Genomic DNA, 9239 nt, shown 5'->3' with positions numbered 1-9239 from the left:
TGGCTGCTTAGCCTTTATTTTCGTAGGTAGTGAGGCCAGCTGGTTTAGTATCATTTCTATACTAAGTTTAATTTATTTTTGGATTTATTTTGACCTTGGTAAGAAAGTAAATAAGGGACTTTTGTCATTTATTTTAAATTCTTGAGTTGTGGCGTTGTTCCTGTACGACAACCTGTACCCCTAACCTATGAAGTCAATGCCTTTGTGAGAATTTTAGAAAAATGTCATGGAAAAAAAAACCCACGAGGTTTTTGGAGACAAACCGAGCACTTTATTCCTCGGATATGCGTTTGTATATTCCTCGAATATGCGTTATTTGAAGTATACCGCGAGCAAAATATATTAAATAAACTAAAATGGTATAAGAGGCGTTTGGTGGCAATACCCAGAGTAACGTCACCCCGAGGCAGCGTGGCCTGCCTCAGTGTGTCGCCAACCACCGTCGGAGGCGGGTTGTACTGCGCGCGTTTTTAAAGGATCGTGAAGTACTATAATTCAAGTCATGCGAGTTTTAAGATAACGTGAATGGATTAAGATTTGAACCTTTAACTCGAGGCATTTTTAATGACACTAGGGTTTCGATAAACGCAAATATCGAAGGAAATCTGTATATTTAATAGTTATATATGAAGTGTATCCATGTGGACCTTGACAGTTTAAAAGGTAAGACAAATTCTGACATCTTTATGATATCTTGTGACATGTCCGTAGAACACATTTTTGATTTTTTTGTACTTGTACTAAGGTAAGGGAGGGCTACAGGTATCCCCCCCCCCCTCCACAAGACTGAAATAATTTCCTCGTTTCCAAAAGCTTGAATCAAGTCATCATAATTTGCTTGAATCATCATATATCATCAGACTTTTGAGGCAGTAGTTAGGATATGAAGGACGTTTAGGCTTATATTCATAAATATTTGTATTAAACGACGTTGGCGTAAGTCTTTGTGGTGGTTATACAGGGTTGTGTATTTAGTATATTGTGTAATTTGTGTATTATGTGAGATCATATAATATATGCTTTCCTCAGGCCAGTGTAGTAGTGTGTTGTCTGTAATATATAAGCGTATATTAGATTATATATCTATATCTATATATATCTTTATCTCCAACCACTTGGGCTGGACGGTAGAGCGACGGTCTCGCTTCATGCAGGTCGGCGTTCAATCCCCGACCGTCCATAAGTGGTTGGGCACCATTCCTTTCCCTCCGTCCCATCCCAAATCCTTATCCTGAGTGCTATATAGTCGTACTGGCTTGGCGCTTTCTCCTAAATTCCCCCCCCCCCCCCCCCTCTTGCATGGATATCAGGTTGAAGTGTATTCAGTGGGCGTGAAGCAGCCACAGGTGATATTTTCACGGTTGGAGGGACTTGAACGCGCGTTTATTTAGTCGTTTTTAATAATGCATGTTAGGGCATTGATATTTTATTGTGGTGTGAGTGGCCGCTATTCACACCGTGCGGTGAACTTAAGAACCCATTGTTACAGTCAGTTTTAAGAGCCGCAATGTGTGGTAATTGTCGGAACAATGTGTGTTTGGCTTTGAGGTTTTCGCCCACGAGGACGAAAATGAACAATAACTGCATTACAGTTAACGAGTAATCCATCCGGATTCCAGGCCGGATTAATTAATGACTCGTACTAGGCCCTGAAGTTCTCATCAGCCGGGGAGTAATGCATGTATGGGGGACGTCCATACATTCTCCAAAGGAGACCTGATCAACCAGGCTGTAACTCGTACGTCAGGCTGCGAGCAGCCGCGTTCAACAGCCTGGTTGACCAGTCCAGCAACCTGAGGCCTGGTCGACGACCGGGCCGCGGGGTTGCTGAGCCCTGAAATCACCTCACAAGGTAACCTCAAGGTAAGGTAGGGACACAGCAAACAATTACCTTGACTTCAAGAGTAGAGAAACTCTAGAAACAGACTATAGGTAAACATTGTTGAACACAAGGTGATGGCTAAAGATTAGCATGGGCCTAACCCATCTTAAGAGTAAGTCCGTGTAGGCCTAACCCATTTTAGTGTTAATTGATGTAGGCCTATTCTTAAGGGAGACTGTACCCTGACGTTAGGCCTTGTGGTTAATTTCTTTTGGCCATTTCAAGCTTATCCTGGGACTAACTTAGGTGTATAATATTCTATATATACGCAATGTTTTATCTAGGAAAAGTTTGCTTATATCGGGTAGGTTGTCTTGTACATTTTATTGTAAACCTACGTTAATTGTAGGTTTACAATTGTTATTGAGTATTTTTGAGGTTCACATTTTCAATAGTACAAAAATGTAAACTTGTCGAACGTAAGTGTTTAACAAATTAAAAATTTGTTAAACTTTGTATTTTAATTTTTTAATTAAATTTGTATTATATAATTCTAAAATCGAATTATATAACTGATATAAAATAGAATGTATGTTCGAGTAATACGCTAATTTATCCCACAAGACGCGTGCAAACTAATGATGCATGCAGATATCTGATATTACAACCCATCCTCTTGACTAATAAATCATTACGTTATCATTATAAATGCAACATTTATAACTGTTGATAATTATAACTAGATCATTGGGTTCCTTGGGTTCTAGCGTTTCTGGCCAAGCTAGCAGGTTTGATTTATTACGGAGTGGGAATTCACGAGAACGAGCGATTCACCAAGACGACGGTGAACGATTCACCAAGACGACGATCTCTTTAAGTGTTATGCGCTCTTATCTTGGGGTCCCTCCCAGTGACGATCTAAGATATACAAGTAAATGTCAAGATTGTCAAGATAAGATACTGGGTGTTTGTGAACCTATCTATCGATAAATCCACCTTTTTTTGTTATATATTTGTGACGTGATTATTCTTGTTACATGCCAGAAGCTGTTTATCATCGCTAGGATGCCGAGTGCCCCGTCCCACCGCTCTCCACTTGAAGTGTTGAAGTGTTTGTTACCGAAATCTGTAACACTTAAGCCGTGTTGCTGTCTGCTCGGACATTGTTTTCAAGTACCTGAATGAGAGAGCAGTGCCACTTTGACCGTTTTCAATTTTGTTTCTACGGGCGAGTATATGGGAAAATTCCGGCCGTTACAACCCATCTACCATAAAATGATAGAACCTTTAGCCTGGTTAGAGACCGGGTCACGTGGACATTGATTCCCGGACCTGGCAATAGGTGGGCAAGTTGGAACCTCTTCAAAAATGCCATGTGTTGTTTTATTGGCTTGTACTTTCATTAATATCAACTATATGTCCTATCATTATTGTCCGACAGGATGCTTTGTAGCTTGCCCTTGCCATAGTTTATGGTAAGCCGTATTCTATTAAGTTTCCCATGGAACACGACGTGCCATTAATATTTACACTAAAGTTCTCGATTATTAAGTGAACAATCTAAGGAGTGGTGACCAGTCGATCGTGTTCAGGGTTCGAACCCAGCTGAAATTGCTGGCGAGGCGTGGGGCGAGTTGATAGTACCGTGTCATAGCTATATTAAATAATATACAATATAAGTGATGTATTTACCTTGTAAATTGATGTATTTATGGTTGATATAATTCTCAGTAAACCAATATGTTTCATATCACAGAACATGAGCCTTAAATCCGAAATGTTATGTACTTGATCCTGCCTTGCAAGAACTTCAGTAAAGAACTTCAGGGAAAGTCGAAAATTTCCAGTTTGGCATCAGGCTGCTGCTTCTGGAAACTTTACTTGTTAAGACCACTCAGTGGCTCGGTCGATAGAGCTTCGGCCATGAACGTGGGGTCCAGGGTTCGAGTCACCTAGAGCCCAGGTGAATGTGTGTGTGTTGTCTGCCGAGTAGCCCACAAGTCATACGTATTCCATGAACCTGCATATCCACAAAAAAAATGTAATCAGAAAGGTAAACAGAGTATCCACGAATAGATAACGGGACATCGTCAATTTTGCGAGCCACTATGATTTTTTAGTATATTAGTTTTTGGGTTTAGGGGGGGATTTATACGTTAAAATGCGATGTGCTGTTTGAGAAGACGTGTTGTACTCGTGACGGAGTGGTTAGCCGTGGTCACCTTGCCCACCTAGTTGTGTACTGGTCGCCTCGTCGCCGCGTTTGGCCTGGTTGTCGTCGCCTTTGGCCTGGTCGTCGTCGCCTTTGGCCTGGTCGTCGTCGCCTTTGGCCTGGTCGTCGTCGCCTTTGGCCTGGTCGTCGTCGCCTTTGGCCTAGTCGTGGTCACCTTGCTCTCCTGCTTGTCTCGTAGCGGTCGATATCATTACAAGATTTAAAATGGTGCTTGTAGGTAGATGCCGAGTATGAATGATGGAAGCCTGGCTGGCCTGACGCCCTCCACACAAGGGTTGCTCTGACCGCCTGGCAACTAACTGTTCTGCTGGGCGTCGGGGATGTTCATGTGTTGTCACGTACTTGTTCTGTTTAACGGTAACGCTCAAAATTAGAATCCCAATGCTGATTATTTTCAATCGGATATATAAATAATTATTACAGTACATGTAAAAAAGTGTTCAGCGCTGAAGGATAAAATATTTCAAAGCAGCTTACAAATTAATCCAACGAAATCGGGTTAAAAAATCCATTTATATAAGCACAATCGGAGAACACTGTAGACATCAGAGGTTCACGGTTGTTCAGCATCCTCCCAGCGAGTATAAGAAAAATTGCCGGAACAACCGTTGACATCTTAAAGAGAAAATATAATTTTCTTCAAAAAGTGCCGGGCCAACCAGGCTGGGGTGGATATGTGGGAGTCGGTCGGCCGAGCAGACAGCACGCTGGACTTGTGATCCTGTGGTCCTGGGTTCGATCCCAGGCGCCGGCGAGAAACAATGGGCAGAGTTTCTTTCACCCTATGCCCCTGTTACCTAGCAGTAAAATAGGTACCTGGGTGTTAGTCAGCTGTCACGGGGGTGGAGGGCACTAAAAAGGGGACACTAAAAAGCCCCGAAATCATCTCAAGATAACCTCAAGAAGGATGCTTCTAAGGCCGCCCCTGTCCGCCCATGTAAGGTGTGACAGTAGTGCATATAAAAATAGATGACACAAGTATCTCTTCAGATACATGCCTTTTATTTTAACCTAATAGTCATATGTATTCCACGAGTATAAAAACCGTAGTTAGTTTTTTTTTTTACTCGTTGAATTCCCAAGAAATAGGCGATCAAAAATATTTATTAAATTCGCACACGCAGTGAAAGTAAAGGACTTACCCTTTCATTCCATTTCTTAAATCCTTTCACGCTTATGATGTGCATTATATTGGATGGCTTGGGCAAAGTTAGCGGATAGACTTGTTCTGACTCTTGGTATAAAACAAGAGGGCAGAAGATATAAACTTGATATCCAAAATGAGCTAGCCTAAGACATAAATTTGGCTTCTAACCTCGTTACAACCTAAAGACATCTTAACCTTTTCTATTATATAAATCTGGATGTAAGGGCATTGAAGAAATTGAATGATCTATGCGAAATATTTAGGGAACGGCTGTCAGTCAAGCGAGGAACCCAAGAGTTGAAAGCCGTCCTCTGCAGCTACAGAGAGGTGAATGGATGGCACAGCCTGAAAAGCACAAAGAACTTGCCAAGGTCTACGAGAACCAGCCTCACAGACAAGGCAATCAATCACCAGGGAAGGCTGGACCAGGCTACGAGAGAAGAACTAAAAAAATCAACAAACTGGCAAGCATCATACATTGATGTCTTTACACAAATAGCCTAGCCTAACATAGCCCCTGGAATTATGCCAAGGGCTACAACTTCAAGGTTCCAGGGCAGTGCATCGACATCATTAGATTCAATTGCTTCCCCCCCCCCCACCCCCTCTGGTTCAGGTTGGCCTTGCAATCCCTTTGGAGCTGCTCTGATCCCGTAGTCTGACTTCTGGTATAGAAGTCCTATTATCGGACACTGTAGCCCCATACTCGTGGGAGGTGACACTGTTGTCCTATACTCGTGGGGCGTGGGGGGCACTGTTGTCCTATACCTTGTGGCATATTCGTCCTATACACCGCAGCCTCGTAGGGTATGACACTTTAGCCCTATACTCTTGAAGGGGGGGGGGTGGACACTGTCTCCCTATTCCCGGGGTTGGGGGGGGGGGCGCTGAGGTACCCCACACGCTTGTAGGAATTCCAATAAAAACCTGTCGGAGGCTTCTCGCCTCAAGCACGTTCTATCCCCGAGGGAATATGCCTGCTGATCACATTCGCGTTCAGAGCAGGTTCGAGATCCACTTGCTTGTTACTACGTGCAGACGGCAGTTATTAAGCGGTGCCCGCGGCTACATGACCACCACACGCACCACCCTGGGAGGAATTTCCTCTTGGTCTTCATGGACCATCTCTTGGGGCCCGGGCAGGGTCGGCATGCACCTGCAGTTGCTCCAAGGTATAAGCTGCAGGTGCATGTTCTCCAGTTGCAGTGTTGTGAATTTTGTCAGGCTTGAGTTGCTTGCTAGGCTAAGTTGTTTAAAGCGTCTCAATGTTTTCTTATTTCCAGAAGGAGCTTGCTTCCCCAAAACCTCCCAAAAGCCCTCGACAGGTTTTTTCCCAAAATAACGCGCCTAATAGTGCTTGGAGACGCGAAGCCTCAACTTTAAAACGACTGTGAGCTTAGATGTCGTGGTGCTCTTGAACAGTTTTATCCCAATTGTTGGGCACTGTCCTCGTATCCCAGCTCGTTGTCCTCTATTCATTCACTCTACTATCCACCCACCTGTTGACGTCACCGCCCACCTGTGGACATTGGCCAGCTGTCAGTTGTGTTGACCTGTTTAATATTTGACAGTTGGGAATCGTGTCTTCAGGACAGGAGTAGAGGAGGAGGATAGACCAAATGGAGGGCAGATTGTCGTAGAAGGGGGTAAGGGGGGAGGTAAACCCTGACCCCCAATCATAGTGGGAATTTAACCCTCCTAAATCCCCCCTCTCCCCCCCTTCCTTCCTAACCTTTCCACCATTGCCTGTACCTCGACAACAATCGCCATTTTCCTTATATATTAAGATACTGTTTCCTCGATAAATTTTCTGGAGCCTATCTCTGGGCGATGATTGGCTTGGCAATTAGACCAATAATTGGTTTGCCTTTGAGTGTTTGATGTTTTAAATCTACTACTTATTAGTAATTGAGAGCTATAATGCATTTTTAGGCTCGCTATTGAGAACTTAAAATGTTTTAAAGATAAAAATGATTTGTCTGGTAAGAGGATACCTGGAGATGATAGGGAGGAGTTGGCGGAGGTCTGCGGTGTGGCGCAGGAATCTGACTAGGCGAGGTGCACCAAGGTTATGGCGGCGTGTGGCAGCTGTTCCAGCCTTACCTGACTCATTCACTCCTGCCTCGCCTTTACCCCCACCCCTGCCTCGCCTTCACTCCCTTCCTCGCCTTCACTCCCTTCCTCGCCTTTATCCCCCCCCCTGCCTCGCCTGGCTCGCGCCTTTACCCGCCCCCCTGCCTCTGGCTTGCGCCTTCACTCCCTGCCTCGCCTGGCCCGCGCCTTTACCTGCCGCCTGCCTCGCGCCTTCATCGGTCAATAACTTTCATAATATACACACGTAGGGTTCCAAGCCATGGAAATTAATATAGTTATGATGTATGATATAGTGGGTAAATAAGATATGTATTGAGTAGACATGTAAGTAAACAATACATGATTGTGTGGCAACTACAAGCATCAGTATGGAATATCTAGGCTAATATTGACTTTCAACTTTCCTCTTGTATCCAAGATCAATATATTGAAAGGGTGACTTAGTTTATCCCTAGTATTAGTGACTTTCAATATGAAGAGCGGCGTAAGTTAGACAAAAAAATGGTCACTTGCTACCCAGATTCAGATACGGGAAGTGTGGATTCATAAGGTAGGTAAATTATGACCTGGAAACAGATTAGTCTACATGTTTATATGGAACACGATACTAAGGATCATCGTACATCAATTCCGCAGTATTCTATACTGGCCAATAACTTGGACTGGTCGGTACAGCGACTGCCTCGATTCTGGCTGGTTGGCGTTCGAAGCCGATGGTCGAAGTAACCTGGTACAGTTGCTCCCCTCCACCCTATCCCAGCTCATACAATTTATTATTATTAACATCTTTATTGACAAAATTAATTACAATTTTGCCTAATCTGAGGATTTTAATGAGCGGGGATAAGGTGGAGGGAAGGAGATTTGGATACATTACATTTCCACAAGTTAGGTAGGTAGACACTCTGGTTCACCTCGGATTACGAGGCTTTAATACAGCATGGTCTCGTAGACATGACTTGTCGGGAGGCTCTTGTCCGTCTGTTCTGCAGGAGGTAATCTCGAATTGCTATCTTGATAGGAAACTGTACCAATCACAGACAGCTCTTGCCTGTTTGACGTGGTTCCTGTCAGCAGGGTAGGCATAGTCAATCAAGCTCCCTCTCTACAGAACTAAGAACTACAAGACACCAGGAGCCATTGGATTCTCAACGCCTCTTGACCGCGCTCCACGGCAGGATCGCCAAGCAGTCGCCATAGGACGCTTCTTACAGCCTGACACTCGCATAAATTACCTGTTACCACTCCACTGTAAGTTCTAAAAAATATACGTTGTTGATTGACCAGACCACACACTAGAATGTGAAGGGACGACGACGTTTCGGTCCGTCCTGGACAATCGACTTGAGAATGGTCCAGGACGGACCGAAACGTCGTCGTCCCTTCACATTCTAGTATGTGGTCTGGTCATCATACTTTAACCACGTTATTGTGACTCATCGCCTGCATACATTGTTGATGGTTTCTGTGCCCATTTGCCTGGCTATACGAAAAGTTAAGAATTGGGTTGTCTGATGGTAATGAGTTTCATGTGACGTACAGTAAGCAAACCTTTGGAGCTGATAAAGAAAAATTGGAGTGGGTGCCTGCTCGGTGCCTCTAAATATCTTGCAAGTTTGGGTTGTTACTTTTAGGCACGTGGTCCAGTGGGTATTTCGCGTGTCTGGGGTGACCTCCAGGATACGGGTTCGATTCCACCTCCCTGCTCTAAAGATTCTCATATATCACGCCATTCTGATTCCACCGTGAATGCATTACTACTACTTAAGTAGTGAGAACGTAAGAACTTGCTACCCAAGTAAAACAAAACTACCTAAGTTTTCCCTCATAATAGCAGTGATTTGTTGAGAAACATCAGTGTAATCATGTCCTTGTATCTGTCATCTCTTATCACGAGTTATCAGTTGATAATAGCTCGCTGGGAGGCATCCGGTGAAGCCGGC

General features: G+C 44.0%; 1 protein-coding gene across 4 annotated transcripts in view; it reads left to right on the top strand.

Moving 5' to 3' along the window:
* The first annotated feature begins 416 nt into the window (after positions 1-416).
* Positions 417-9239, top strand: part of LOC123758283 (probable G-protein coupled receptor Mth-like 3) — a 50678-nt gene continuing 41855 nt past the window's right edge. For 2 of the 4 annotated variants that reach the window (XM_069322542.1, XM_045742471.2), the window contains exons 1-2: positions 417-663; positions 8408-8547. The gene's annotated coding sequence lies outside the window, so the exon portion shown is untranslated. The remainder of the gene's footprint in view (positions 664-8407; positions 8548-9239) is intronic. The other 2 variants (XM_045742472.2, XM_045742469.2) reach the window with 1 other exon arrangement.

This window comes from Procambarus clarkii, chromosome 11, assembly GCF_040958095.1.
Source record: "Procambarus clarkii isolate CNS0578487 chromosome 11, FALCON_Pclarkii_2.0, whole genome shotgun sequence".
Lineage (NCBI taxonomy): Eukaryota > Metazoa > Arthropoda > Malacostraca > Decapoda > Cambaridae > Procambarus > Procambarus clarkii.
This window is presented reverse-complemented; position numbering and strand designations above follow the sequence as displayed.